The sequence below is a fragment of the Mastomys coucha genome, unplaced genomic scaffold, assembly GCF_008632895.1.
Source record: "Mastomys coucha isolate ucsf_1 unplaced genomic scaffold, UCSF_Mcou_1 pScaffold23, whole genome shotgun sequence".
Taxonomy (NCBI): Eukaryota; Metazoa; Chordata; class Mammalia; order Rodentia; family Muridae; genus Mastomys; species Mastomys coucha.
Window position 1 is genome coordinate 33,476,061 of NW_022196906.1, and position 15,321 is coordinate 33,491,381.

At 39.4% G+C, this 15,321-nt stretch overlaps 1 non-coding gene across 1 annotated transcript; it reads right to left on the reverse strand.

The window, feature by feature from the left end:
• Positions 1 to 12,689: 12,689 nt before the first annotated feature.
• Positions 12,690 to 12,816, reverse strand: LOC116074139. The gene has a single exon (XR_004112101.1). It is a non-coding gene; the product is annotated as a small nucleolar RNA SNORA17 (small nucleolar RNA).
• Positions 12,817 to 15,321: the final 2,505 nt, after the last annotated feature.

Below are 15,321 nucleotides of genomic sequence, written 5' to 3' on the forward strand. Positions count from 1 at the left end.
TCAATGTTTTCTATGGTGTCTTCTGCCCCTGATATTCTCTCTTCTATCTCTTGTATTCTGTTGGTGATACTTGCATCTATGACTCCTCATCTTTTTCCTAGGCTTTCTCTCTCCAGGTTTATCTCCCTTTGTGATTTCTTTGTTGTTTCTATTTCTATTTTTAGATCCTGTATGATTTTGTTCATTTCCTTCACCTGTTAGATTGTGTTTTCTTGTAGTTCTTTAAGGGATTTTTGTGTTTCCTTTTGAAGAGCTTCTAGCTGTTACCTGTGTTCTCCTGTATTTCTTTGAAGGAGTTATTTATGTCCTTCTTAAAGTCCTCTATCATCATCATGAGAAGTGATTTTAGATCTGAATCTTGCTTTTCTAGTGTGTTGGTGTGTCCAGGACTTGCTATGTTAGGAGAATTGGGTTCTGATGATGCCAAGTAACTTTGTTTTCTGTTGCTTGTTTTCTTATGCTTGCCTCCAGGCATCTTGTTATCTCTAGTGCTACTTGCTCTGGCTAAATCTCACTAGGGCCTGTCCTTCCTGTGATTCTGGTTGTGTCAGAACTCCTCAGAGTCAAGTTGTCTCTGTGATTCTGGGATTCTGGGATCCTGTGATCCTAGGCCCATTAGAGCTCCTGAGAGTAGAGCTTTCTGGGTATTATGGGACTAGCTGCATCTGCCCAGACAGACTGGAAGCAACTCGTGCCACTGGGCTGGCGGAGTTCCTGTGTGCCTGGGTACTGCTGGTTCCAGTTATTCCTGGTGTTGGGATGATATTGTGTCCTCCTTACCTCTGATCCTATCAAGTTACTGAAATTTGATAGTTGGTTTTGTAAGTTAACAGGTACTTCAGGGATTATAGTACACTAAAATTGATAGAAAAAGAAGATGTAGCCATGCAACTAGGCATAAGATTTGGCCACTTTGTTGAAATCATTGTCTTCAGCATTTACATTTTAATTCTTTTTCTACAGTTAATTGGTAGACACAAATTTTAAAGCATGGAAGAAATATCAGCAGATATTTACAAATAATTAAAATTCACTTTTTAAATATATTTAATTTTGTTCAGTCATTTCACTTTCTATATAACACACATTTACTCTGATTAATATTACATGACCCATTCATTTAATTTCTTTTAAAATTTGTGAGAAAGTGCTCATCCACTAACTAAATAAATACAGTTATTTTTAATCATTTAGTTTTCATTAAATCCCAATATTATAAATAATATAGTTGAGAAAACATTTGTGAATATGTATGTAAATTATTCTTTTGATGTTTTAAGATGGAAGCTGTGTCTACCTTGACAAGGATAGGATAGAGCAAGATTTACAGAATATATATCCTAGAGCAGAATCTGGGACAAAGCTTAGCTTTTTTTGGGTTATTGATCTAGCGGACTGCATCATAATTCACAATCACAGGGAAAAGTCTACTATTTGTTAAACTAATCCACAGGGAAGAGGAACACCATATTTATCTCTTATTGCAGAGACAGATAGCAGGAGACAAGTCAGAGGACATAGGAATTATTTGAAGAGACAGGAAGCCTATTGACAGTATTCTTTTTAAACAAAAGACAAAAGGGAAGTAAAGGGGAAACCAAGACATCTATTCTTCCTCAGATTTCTTCCCTGACCCTGGAGAGTGTCATGGAAGCATGTGAACGGTGAATGCATTGAATTGGTTTGGTTTAGATGGGAAGGCCACATGTGGGAGTTACTGTAGCCACTAGAGATCTGTCCTTTTGCTTTTTGCATTCCTTGATCATGATAAAATGGGTTATGGAAAAGCTTACAGGAGACAGAGCCCAGTGCAAGCATGCCTCTTCTCATGTTACAGGAACAGGACTCCAATGTAGAAAGGATTAAATGCTGGCATGCCTGTCAAAGAGAAATTCCAATCTCCTCTGTTCTCCTTGTTGCTAAGAAACAAAGCATAAAAAAAAAAATCTTATGACCAAGAATTGGAACCATGAATAGATTTCTGCTTTATTACAAGCTTAAAATGCACCGTATACATTGTGCACTCTATATATGTGAGACTTTTTGTTTAACCTAAGCAGAAATATAAGTAGAACTTAGTAAAATTATAAAGGATTACTTTTCTCTAAAAATGAAGTACTTGTTTAGACCATAATGAACACAAGTACACTCTGGTGGGGACTGCTAGTTTCATAGTTATGGCTACTTTTGTTCATTAACCAATAGAGTGCTTAATTTCTGTTGCATTGCAAATACAGTTTGTTATGAGAGTTTTTGAGCAGACATCAAACACTTCATGAGTTTTGTTGAAACTGAACAGTAGCTATTTTGCTATATCTTTCCTGATTTTCTTATTTCATATCAATTTCCATAATATTTAGTACTCTATTCTGACTTCTGTGGGCAACTGCTCACATCTTTCATTCATGCAAGTACTTACACATAATATATAAATAAATACACTAATAAATAATATATTTTGCTGTTCCATTTTTATAAGCTCATATTTTTTCTTCTTCTAAGTTTTAGTTGCTGGGAGTAGTCTACTCTTCTAAAGAAAAGAATATTCCAAGGTAGGTGTGGGTGTACACTGCACACTGATCACTTGCATGGCTAGCACAGGAGGGTAGGAAGACCATGAGTGTCAGACAAGTCTAGGCTGGTTTAAGGTAATGCACACTCATATATACACACACACAAACAGAGAGGATGAGAGAGTGAGAGAGAAAACAGAGACAGAGAGATATAGGCAGAGAGAGAAAGAAAGGAAATGAAGGATAGAAGGTAGAGGTAAGGAAGGAGGGAGGAAGGAAGTATAGAAGGCATTGTTATTTTATAAATGTGACTTGGACACATGGAAATGAATGACATCAATTTCCAGAGCAGAAACAACAACATCAAGACAGGATATATGTAATATATGCCCCAGAATTCATGTTCTATTAATCAGGTTCATGTGTAAAATTTAAGTCAATGGGTAGATAGATAGTTGTATTAGAATTGATTCAGAAGATCCAGACCATAAATCAACAATGAACTGTTGGACAATGTAGATGTTTTGGCCTGGGCAGGCAAATGGGGAGTCAAGTATAAGGCAGAATCAAAACAAAATTAAGGCAGCTTATGATTGATATGTGAGTTAAAGAATGGGTCTATCATCTCCAGCTGGCACAGCTTATTAAAAATTGTGTCTCTGTATCTCCATTACTTTTCTTTATTTTTCATACTGCATCAAAGTTGCTTTTTGCTACTGTAAACATCAGTCCTCTTAAGTGAAACAAAATGGCAGTAGAATCCTATCTTCTCTGGGGAGACACATTTTTACCCACCCAAAATTTGAGAATGAAGAGTCACAGAAGCATTCTAAGATTTCCATAGATTTCAGCTTTAACCATATTTCTTGAAACAGAAGTGGAGCAAATATAATTTTATAACTGTTTTATAAAGTTACAACTTGATGCATTCTTGAAGTGGCATCAAGTTCTCTGTTGGGGAAGTGCTCCAGATGAGATTAGAGAGTTACACAGCTGCTCTGTGCTACAGTTGCCAGTGGGCTTAAGACAGAGCTGAAACCCAAAGGAAACATATTGTAACATCATCCCTGGACCTCACTGTGAAGATCTTTATGAAAGGAAATACACAAAATACGTAAAGATACACTGATGCTTCTATTTTCTAAAACAAAGTGGACAAGAATGTTGTTTTGTGTTATGTGTTACAAAATTTGTCTGTTACATAGATAAGCCTGTCCCTCCATCACAGATGTTCCCATGACAAAATTTAGAATCTTTGTTTGCTGGAACTTGTGATAATTTGAAAGAAATTATCTACAGTGTCAGCTCATTCTTTTCTTGTAAAATTAGTTAGTAAATGAGTACAAGTGAATTTACTCAGTTGGGTTAGTGATATTTTTGTCTGTGTTATCCCTTACTTTGTGATAATTGAACTCTATCAAACATTTACTTTAATACATACTTTTAATTTTAAAAATTCCCACTATGAACCATTTTTGTATTTTTGTTTGTCATAAATTTATAGGATAGATTGTGTCAGGCATTAAAGTATCCCAACTTCTCCACAGACTTTAGCTTTATTTGTATTTCTCTAAAATAGAAACAGAACACATGTGGCTTTATAACTGTTTTATACAATAGCAACTGTTTTATACAATAGCAAACTAGACCCATTTTAGATGTTTTGCATAACTACTGTAGTCATTCTCAACCTTCCAAATGCAGCTACCCTTTAATAGAATTTGCCATGTCCTAGTGACCCCCAACCATATTATCTCATTGCTACTTCATAACTGTACTTTTGCTACTGTAATGAATCATAATTAATGTAACTCTCTGATATGCCACCCCTGTGAAAGTGTCATTTGACCCTTAAACCTATCACAACTTATAGGTTGAGAACTATTAGAAAAGCACTGTGAATACTAATTGTAGTGTGTGTGTGTGTGTGTGTGTGTGTGTGTGTGTGTGTGTGGTGAGTACATATATGTGCTATTTCTGTGAATATTTAAGTTATTTATCATTCTAATTTTCATTAAATAACTCATTTGTTATCTCTGTTTTTGATGAATAATATTGTGATTTTCTGAACATGTTAAATGTATGAAATTCTTGATGAAAATATTATATTTTAGTTTCAAAGAGCCCTGAGCACTAGCTTTGGGTGTTCATTGCTTCATGAGAAGTTACACCTGCCTGATACCCACATACAGCAGATGGGTACAGGGCAGTAATCCTGATGTCCTGATGTCTTTACAGGACATACCATGTCCCTATGAGCACCTAATGTCCTCATAAAATCTCTAGTCATAGATGTCACGCTATTTCCTAAGGCTTAGACACACAGGCTCTGAGCTGTCTTTCATATAGCAATATATCTGCTGAGGAAGGGAGAGCCCCAGGAGAGCTTCAGACCACCAGGGTAACATTGCTAGTTTATTTTTATTGTTGTGACAAATTACCAGAGATGTGAAGGCTTTCAAACTTACAAACTTATTAGCTTAGCATGCTGGAGATTGAAAGACTAGTGGGTCTCATTGTACTAAATATTAATTTTGACAATGTTGTGATCTCAGTTCATTTCCCTATGGTCCCTGTCTTCCTACTATATTTAAAAGAATATTTGTGGATAACATAAGCACCCAACATAACCTGGTATAACCTCATTAGTTAAACTGGTTAGCAATTTCAACTCCATATTCATCAGTAATACTCCCTTGTTGTGTAGCCTAATATGGTCACTGGTTCCAGAATTAGAACATTGCATCTTTTGAGAAGATCTACCCTGCCTAGCACACCAGCTGATGGGCTTCGTGCCTGGTATGCTATCCAATTCCAACATTACTAGAGTTCTCCAGGGCGAAAGTGTTGAACATTCTCATAGAGATCAGCAGCAGGCTCTCAGTCAATCTACCCAAGCACTTTCTTTTAGTAACTGACACTTCAGTTGTTGCCGGCCATGAAGTAGTGATTTGACACCACTAGGCCTGGGCATACCAGCCTGTCTTTTAACTCAATTTCAGAGCAGTGTTTCTGCTTTATATCTGCAGGAAATTGGGCTGAAGATTTAGCTCAGCCCACAGACTACCTGCCTAACATGCACATATCCCTGGGTTCAAGAATTTTGTACTGTATAAACTGGACGTGGTGGAATTTAGCACTGTGTATTTCATCTAAGATTGTATAGTGATTGAGTTTGAGACCAGGTTGAAATGCGTTAAATCCTTTTCAATAAGGTATTATGGGAAAGCTATGTCTGAACGTGTTGTCATGATAAACTGTTTAGGCAGATACCTTTCCAGAAAAAGAGATTTTATGAAACAAAATTAAACAAAACTGCATTTAATTGGAAAAAGTCAAATTAATTTTATTACCTAATCTATGAGTCATCCTATCCCAAGCCTTGGAAACAATAATTTTTAAAAGCTAACAGTTTTCTCCTCTTGTATGGTTTTAAATCTAGCCAAGGGCTCAGTATATTTCTGACTGACAATTAATATCTAAGACCTAAAAGAAAATTTAAAGCAACAACGAATGAGAATTGTATAAATCACAGTCATCAAGCTTGGAGATTAGCAAAGGATCAAGCAACCCTAGTCAGTTATTAATAGATGGTAAAAGTTAAAAGTCTCAAGCAAGGCTATCAGAATGGAAAACGTTATGCTGCAGCAAGGAGTGGAGCCAGGACAAAAGCACACAGCTGTTTGGTTGTTGAGGTCCTCGGTGAAAAAGTTACACTTGAGTGTAAATGACAATAGTCAGGCATATTTATTCAAGAGAATATATGCATGCACTAACTAAGCAAATTGTCAAGCAAGAAGCTTAAAGAATGGATCTACACAGATGGAAAATGTGATGGCTGGTTAGTTACACTAGTATAGAAAATGTGTCTTAGATTAAAGCAAATTCATGAAATGTTTTCTATTTTCTACAAAATGTATCTTACTTTTTCTTCTTTTTTAATGTTGTCTTTTGGAGATGGCATGGCAGTTGCACATAAGAATCCATGGAACTATGGTTAGATACACAGGACCTACACAAGATCAAGCAATTTAAAATTCCATCACAGGCTGGGGAGGGCATCCTGAGGCCCCACCATTAGCTGAGGAGCCATATTGTTAATGGCTGCTAAGGCAGAGATAGTCACTTTTTCTTAGAGGTACAGTCTCTGGTAGTGCCCAAGCACCAACAGTCAGCCCCACATGAGTAAATATAGACAGCACTAACCGGACTTAGTAGTATATGCATATGTACATGTATATAGTCATAATTTTACACGTATGTATATGTGTATGCCTATCTAGAGAGAGATGGTAAATAGTGGAGGATGAATGTGAAAGATTCATTGAATATATATATGTATGTATGTATGTATAAAATATTCAAAGAATAAATAATAAATATATAATAAATTATATATATATTTATTATTGAATGTGTGCTTGTAAATTGGAGAAGTTTGTGGAGGGGAGGTTCTCATCACCTTCTGTGAGTTCTGGGTCATGAAGTCAGGCTTTCAGGCTTAAAGCTGAGGAATGAAAGCAACTAGACATGAACATGACAGAAAGATTTTAAGGAAAGAGGGATATAGTGAGAGGAGGTAGGGAGATGGGAAAGAGTGGTGAGAGAATGGTCAGTAGACCCTGTATACATGTGTTAACTTATCTTAGAACAAATTTAGTTAATATAAGAAATTGAAGCATTAAACATGAATTTGTGTGGTCACAGATAGCAATTATTTCTAACTTGAATATTATACCTTTTACAATGTAAATATGAATAATTTTAAATAATTAGAACTTATTCATACACACACACACACACACACACACACACACACACACATACACATACAATGGGCCTGACAAGTCGTATCAGTTACTGATATTTGCCTAACTACATTTTAAATGTTTCCATTGATATAGAATTTTAAGTTGTCCATTATTTAATTCAACACTTCGAAAAGGGTAATTGTATTACTGTTGTTATTTATTTATTTTTAATAGATGTTTTCTTATTTACAATATCTCCTTTCTCAGGTTCCCCTCCAAAAAATAAAATAAAATAAAATAAAATAAAATAAGAAAAAATAAAATAAAATAAAAACTAAAACAATCCCCTGTTCCCTCCCCTCTGCTCCTGCTCACCATCTCACCCCCTCCTGCTTACTGGTCCTGGCATTCCCCTACAATGGGGCATAGAACCTTCACAGGGCCAAAGTCCTCTCCTCCCATTGATGACCGGCTTGGCCATCCTCTGCCATACGCATGCTGCTGGAGCCATGAGTCCCCTCCATGTGTACTCTTTGGTTGGAGTTTAAGTCCCTGGGAGCTCTGAGGGTACTAGTTAGTTCATATTGTTGTTCCTACTAAGGGGCTGCAAACCCTTCAGCTCCTTGGGTCCTTTCTCTAGCTCCTTCATTGGGGACCCTGTACTCAGTCCAATGGATGGCTGTGAGTCTCTACTTCTATATTAGTCAAGTACTGGCAGAGCCTCTAAGGAGACAGCTATCTCAGCTGTCATCTAGCACTTGTTGGCATCCACAATAGTGTCTAGATTTGATGATTGAATATGGGAAGGATTCCCAGGTGGAGCAGTCTCTGAATTGTCCTTCCTTTAGTCTCTGCTCCATAGTTAGCCTCTACAACTCCTTCCATGGGTATTTTGTTCCCACTTTTAAGAAGGAACTAAGTATCCACACTTTGGTATTCCTTCTTCTTGAGTTTCTTCTGGTTTGTGGTTTGTACTTTGTGTATTCCTGATCTTCTAGGCTAATATCAACTTATCAGAGAATGTATACCATGTGTGTTCTTTTGTGATTGGGTTACCTCACTCAGGGTGATATTCTCCAGGTTCATCCATTTCCCCAAGAATTTCATAACTTCATTGTTTTTAATAGCTGAGTAGTACTCCATTGTATAGATGTACCACATTTTCTGTATCCATTCCTCTGTTGAGGGACATCTAGGTTGTTTTCAGTTTCTGGCTATTATAAATGAGGCTGCTATGAACATATTGGAACATGTATCCTTATTACATGTTGGAGCATCTTCTGGGTATATGCCCAGGAGTGGTATAGCTGGGTCTTCTGGTAGTACTATGTGCAATTTCCAGAGGAAAAGCCAAACTGATTTCCAAAGTTGTTGTACCAGCTTGCAATTCCACCAGCAATGAAAGAGTGTTCCTCTTTCTCCACAACCTCTCCAGCATCTGCTATCACCTGAGTTTTTATTTTAGCCATTCTGACTGGTATGAGGTGGAATCTCAGGGTTGCTTTGATTTGCATTTCCCTGATGACTAAGAATGTTGAACATTTCTTTAGGTGCTTCTCAGCCATTCAGTATTCATCAGTTGAGAATTCTTTGTTTAGCTCTGTACCCCATTTTTTAATATAAATCACTTTTTTGTTCCTTTAGAATAATGATCATTATGTTTTGGAACTTTTTTTTAATTAGACATTTTCCTTATTTACATTTCAAATGATACTGCCTTTCCCAGTTTCCCCTCTGAAAAAAACCCCTGTTCCCTGTCCCCTATCCCTGCTCACCAACACCCCCTCTCCCACTACCTGGCCCTGGAATTCCCCTACACTGGAGCATAGAACTTTCACAGGACCAAGGGCCATGAGTCCCACCAAGTGTACTCTGGTTGGTGGTTTAGTCCCTGGGAGCTCTCGGGGTACTAGTTAGTTCATATTGTTGTTCATCCTAAGGGGCTGCAAACCCCTTCAGCTCCTTGGGTCCTTTTTTCCAGCTCCTTCATTAGGGACTCTGTGCTCAGTCCAATGGCTGGCTGTGAGCCTCTACTTCTGTATTAGTCGGGCACTGTCAGAGCCTCTCAGAAGACATCTATATCAGGCTCCTGTCAGCCAGCACTTTCTGGAATCCACAATAGTGTCTGGGTTTGGTGATTGAACATGGGAAGGATTCCCAGGTGGGGCAGCTTCTGGATTGTCCTTCCTTCAGTCTCTGCTCCATACTTTGTCTCTGCAACTCCTTTCATGGGTATTTTGTTCCCCCTTCTAAGAGGGATCGAAGTATCCACATTTTGGTCTTCCTTCTTCTTGAGTTTCTTGTGATTTGTGGATTATATTTTGGGTATTTTGATCTTCTAGGCTAATATCCACTTATCAGAGAATACATACCATGTGTGTTCTTTCGTGATTGGGTTACCTCACTCAGGATGATATTCTCCAGGTCCATCCATTTCCCCAAGAATTTCATAACTTCATTGTTTTTAATAGCTGACTAGTACTCCATTGTGTAGATGTACCACATTTTCTGTATCCATTCCTCTGTTGAGAGACATCTAGGTTGTTTCCAGTTTCTGGCTATTATAAATAAGGCTGCTATGAACATAGTGGAGCATGTGTCCTTATTACATGTTGGAGCATCTTTTGAGTATATGCCCAGGAGTGGTATAGCTTGGTCCTCAGGTAGTTCTATGTCCAGTTTTCTGAGGAACCACCAAACTGATTTCCAGAGTCATTGTACCAGCTTGCAGTCCCACCAGCAATGCAAGAATGTTCCTCTTTCTCCATAACCTGGTCAGCATCTGCTGTCACCTGAGATTTTGATCTTAGCCATTCTGACTGTTATGAGATGGAATCTCAGGGTTGTTTTGATTTGCATTTCCCTGATGACTAAGGACATCAAGCATTTCTTTGGGTGCTTTTTATAATTTTCTTCTTCATTTGCTTTCATAGTCTTTCTATGGCCCACCCAACTTCATGTTCTTTCTCTCTATTAGAGAGAGGGGGGAAGGAGAGAGGGAGAGAGGGAAAGAGAGAGGGAGGGAGGGATGGAGGGATGGAGGGTGGGAGGGAGGGAGGGAGGGAGGGAGAGAATGAAAATACCAAAGATATTGGGTCCTATTTGTGTTGACCAGCTACTCCTGAGCATGAGGCCTGCCCTAGATTGTGTTTCCATATACTTAGTGTCTATCCACTCAAGAAAACTGACTTTTCCTCTGTCAGCAACTATCGGCTGAAATAGCTTCTGGGCTTGGCATAGCTGTACTCTTCCCCCAACTCTATGCTAGTTTGTCTTCTGTCAACCTGCACAGGTCTAGTGCATGCTGCCAGTGGCTGTCAGTTTATGTAGGCGTATGTCCAACAGGATCTGGAAAGGACTGTTTCCTGGAAGTCATTTGCCACTTTCTGCTCCCTCTGCCTTCTGCACAAACATCTGAGTCTTGAAGTAGTAATGTGATATCTGATTTAGAGTTGAGCATTTCAAGTCTTTCTCTCCATAAGTTGTCCAGTTAAGTGTCTCTTAATTACCATGTACTGCAGGAAGACACTTCTCTGATGAGGATAGGTACATTTCTCTATGGGTACAACAAAATGTCACTAACAATAATCTTATTACTATGTTCCTTTAGCAGAATAATAGTACTGTTTTCTCCTAAGGCCCATGAGCTACCTAGGCTCCAATATGTTCTATTTCTGCTTTATATCTCAGGGTTTCATTCTGCTTATTTCATTAAAAACAATCTTCCAGTTCTATATTATCTTCAGTTGTGCTCAAAGTTCTTAAACATAATCTGTTTTGGTATTAATTTCAGTCATGGGTGTTTTGAAAATTATGGAATCATCTCTTTTGTATATACAAACTTTAGTTTTCTGTTTGCCTTCTATGATTTATGTTAGGCAACAAAGAAACCCTGGACAAGTGTCACTCAGAACCTTCGACTCCTGTGAGCACTTCTCAGCATCCACATCTGCCTTTACCTAAACCAGTACAGTACTCATTGCCTGTTCTCAGCCTCTGATCCCTATATAACCTCAGCTGTTTTGGGTCTTGTTCTCTGGGTACTCAGGTGCATGTAATCTTCTCTCTCTCTCTCTCTCTCTCTCTCTCTCTCTCTGGAAGGAAACAGAGGATGCAGAACCACAGTTGGACATGTGTGTGAGTGTGCTACCACACTCACACTCGGGGCTGGTTTACCCTAAAGCCCCACATCCAGGGCCAGCTCTGATCTGCTGCCCAGATGAGATGCAGGGTCTGCTCTCCAGAGTGCAGTGTGTAGCAGCAGGGGAGAGGCAGGATCAGCTCTCCTGCCTGCCATAAGTGACAGGAGGTAAATGATGGTTCCTGTTATCCCATGCTCATACCCTTGGAGCCAGCTCACTAATACTCCTGCCCCCAGGGTCAGCTCTACTTCGCTGTCAAGGCATCTCCCAAGGAGGCAGATGGTTTGGGGAAGGGTCAGCTTTCCTGCACCCATGACCCCAGGGACAGGTCTCCTGCCTGCCGCAGCTGGTGAGGGTCTAGGGAGGAAGAGGGTGTCTCTCCCTTGTCCATACTACCACTTGGGAGAAGAGTGGTAGGTCTAGGTCCTCTACTCTAATATCCTTGGACTGACTAATCAGCAAGTACCACAGTGTGTGGGGCCCTGGCTCCTGAATACTGCAGCTGGCTAGGGACAGGGTCAGCTCTCCTGCTCTCATGCCTACCAGGGCCAGCTCTCCCACAACTCTCACATGAAGGGTGGGGCTAATTCTACATAACTCTCAGATATCAACAGGTTTCCCAGGCAGCAGCCCAGATCAGGGACATACAGCTGTTCTTTGTTGGTAACAAACCCCTATTACTGTATGGTGAAAGATCTGGATATGGCCCTTGGTGGCCACATAGGCCAGAACTCCCAGATGTCATAACCAGCTACTCATCTCAGGCTGTTCCCCACTTCCCTTGAGTCTCCAGTTTTGCCTCTCTTCATTGGGCCCACATCCTTCTGATTATTTTTGTCTTACACTTTTCCACCACTTACTGGCTCTCCTTAGTGGCACTAAGGGTCTCTGAGTGTCTGAATCATCTCTGGAGTCTCAAGAATGCACAGGGCAGGGGTCATCTCAGACACGGTCTGCTCTCCAAGGCCTGTACTATGCTGGACTGGTGCTCATCTCAGGCTAGCTCCCTGTCCAGGCCCCATAGTGCCTATCTGTTGGTTGTCTTGGGCTCTCTCCTGGACTGGCTTGGCTGAGTGGCCCCTTGTAAGGGTTATCTGTCTCTGACTCACTCCTGCCCAGGAACCTGGTCCCAGGTGGGGTACTTTTAGTCTTTGGCTTGCTCCCCATTCTGGGAGCCCATCCAAGTCTGCCTGTCACCTGACTGGTGAATATCTCAGGCTAGATCTCTGTCTAGGCATCCTAGGGCTAGACTGGAAGTCATCTCAGGGTTGTGTTTTACAGAGAGAGTTAGGCTACTAATCATTCAGATGGCCATAGTTCATAACGCTGAGTATAAACACAGCTTCTCTGTTCACTGTAACTTACTGGTTCACCTGTGGCACAGCAGTCTGCAATGCCTCTAGGAGCAGAAAGGCTTCTTAATTCTTAATCTTAATGTTGATGTTAGAAAATGCTCTTTTAAGGCAAGGACTGAAGGAGCTGAAGGGCTTTGCAACCCCATAGGAAGAACAACAATACCAACCAACCAGACCCCCCCAAAGCTCCCAGGGACTAAACCACCAACCAAACAGTACACATGCCCTTATCAGGTGTCACTGGGAGGGGAGTCCCTCCATCTAGTGGAGGCTCAATGACCAAGGGTAGGAAATGCTAGGGCATTGAGGCAGAATTGAGTGGGCAGGTGGGGAGCACCCTCATAGAGGCAAAGAAGGGGGAGCGGGTGGGGGCTTGTGGAGGAGAAACTGGGAAGGGGGAATAATATTTGCAATGTAGATAAGTAAAATGACCAATAAAAGTAATTATATCATAAAAAAGAAAATGCCCTATATCTATTTCTCACTACTTATAATTATCAGTTCTAATTTAATCAAAAGTTGCATGTGTCTAAATCATAATTATTCTTATCCTTAAAACCTTGAATAAGCCTTTAAGTGATTTCCCTTTACTTGCTTTAATGAAAAGTATTCTTTTTGTCTTATTTCCCAGCACTGGTTAAAACAAAATTAGGTATTTTTCATAATTTTCAGTGGTGCAGTAACTCTTGGTGTACAATTAGCTTTCCTGTTTGATCAATTAGGCACCACTTCTTGGGTTTTATAAAAAAGAGCCAGGGATATGTTTTGTAGAACGAGGTATCATGGTGAGGTAGGAGGGGTACATCAGCAGGCTCATGCTGAGGCATTCCTTCCTCCTGAGGTATCAGCCATACAATGGGTATGGAGTAGAATAGAGTATCATTAGGGCATAGGAAGGTGAGTTGAGAAGGTAGTAGAGACAGAGGGACAGAGAGACAGAGACAGAGAGACAGAGAGAGGCAGAGACAGAGAAGCAGAGTGAGAGACAGATAGAGAAAGAGAAAGAGAGAAACTAGGGAAGAGAGAGAGACAAAAGGACAAAGGAAGGGGAAGATATTTGTGGAACTACAAATATTTTTATCTTGTTTAAGTATTTAGCAATAAAAATGAGAATGAATTTAGGTAAAAGAGAGAAGAAAGAAGAAATAAAACTAATAGAAAAGCAATATGAGATGAATGGATAACAAATGGTAAGATAGGACAAAAAACATTTCCATTGAAAGACAAAACAAAAATAAATAGAAAACTTGTTAGAAGAAAAACTATGGCAGTGTTCAGGGAGAGGGGCAAAAATGACTGGAATCTCAGTGTGACATGGGTCTTTCGTGTCAATAATTTGAAAGTGGGTAGTAGTCATGGTGATAATCCCTATCATGAAGAGTATAAATGTTCCATATAAAACATAGAGCTTGGCTCACTGTTGAAAACAGGAGCTGACACTGTCCTTTCCTACTCCAAAAGGCCGACATGGACAAGACACAAATAAGCAAACACGAGTTTGGGCTTGATGTCTACCAAGCTGAATGGCTCTTTCAAAGTTTCAGGTCAGAGACTGCCCTCACCACCTAAGACTGTCTCAGGCAATAGCACTATCTTTGAAGACCAGAGTGTATTATCATTTCTGCTGCTGCTGTTAGGATTAGTTTGTTTTGCTTATTGGTTTTAAGTTAGCCCATAAAATAATGGGTTTCACTGTGACATTTTCACCTGTGTATATCATTTCACTATATACATTCCTTCACACTTGCTTCCTCTGGTGATGTCATGCCATTCTGGCCTCCTTGTTCTTCTAAATAATTCTGCTTATTCTTGGTCTAGCTACTCTTTAATTTCTTAAGACTATGTTACATACCAGATTTCCTTGAGATGGAGATGGGAGCTAGAGGAGGAGGAAAATCCAGTCATTAACTTAAGAGGAAAGAACAGTGTATAGTTACACTTTCCCAAATATTAGGTAATGGTTAGCCTGAGGTATGTATGGGATTGTTGATGCAGCAGAATTAATATAGTTTATCTGTCCGAAGTAACTCAGAGTTATTAGATACTAAATATTTTTAAAACAAGAAAGTGGACTCATCATGGAATTTAAAACAAAAGACACATTATTTTATTTAATCTTTAATATAAAATAGAAATGCAAGATTGCTACTACAGCTTGCTTCTAGTTAATTTTCCTCCCTCTAGGGAGGATATCATTCCTCAGCATTTTCTCTTTCTATAAAGCTCCTTTAGCTGCTAATGAGATACACTCGAGATAGGGATCCTTGGCTTGCATTTGCCTTTTAAAAATTGGCCCACCTCATTTCAGGTTTAATATACTTGAGTTATATTTTTCACCAGTAGTATCAGCATAATAATGTAGCATCCTTCATCCCATGATATTGGTACAGGGCCAGCAGAAACCCAGCAACAGTTCCAAAAGATGACAGGATGATGCTAATGAAGCCAGTGTATTAGTCTGTCTAGACATCTGACCTTCAGCTGTGTTGTCTTGGAAACGTAATTTTTTCAGCACACAAAAAATCCACCTCCGAAAAAAACAGATTTAACAATAATCAAG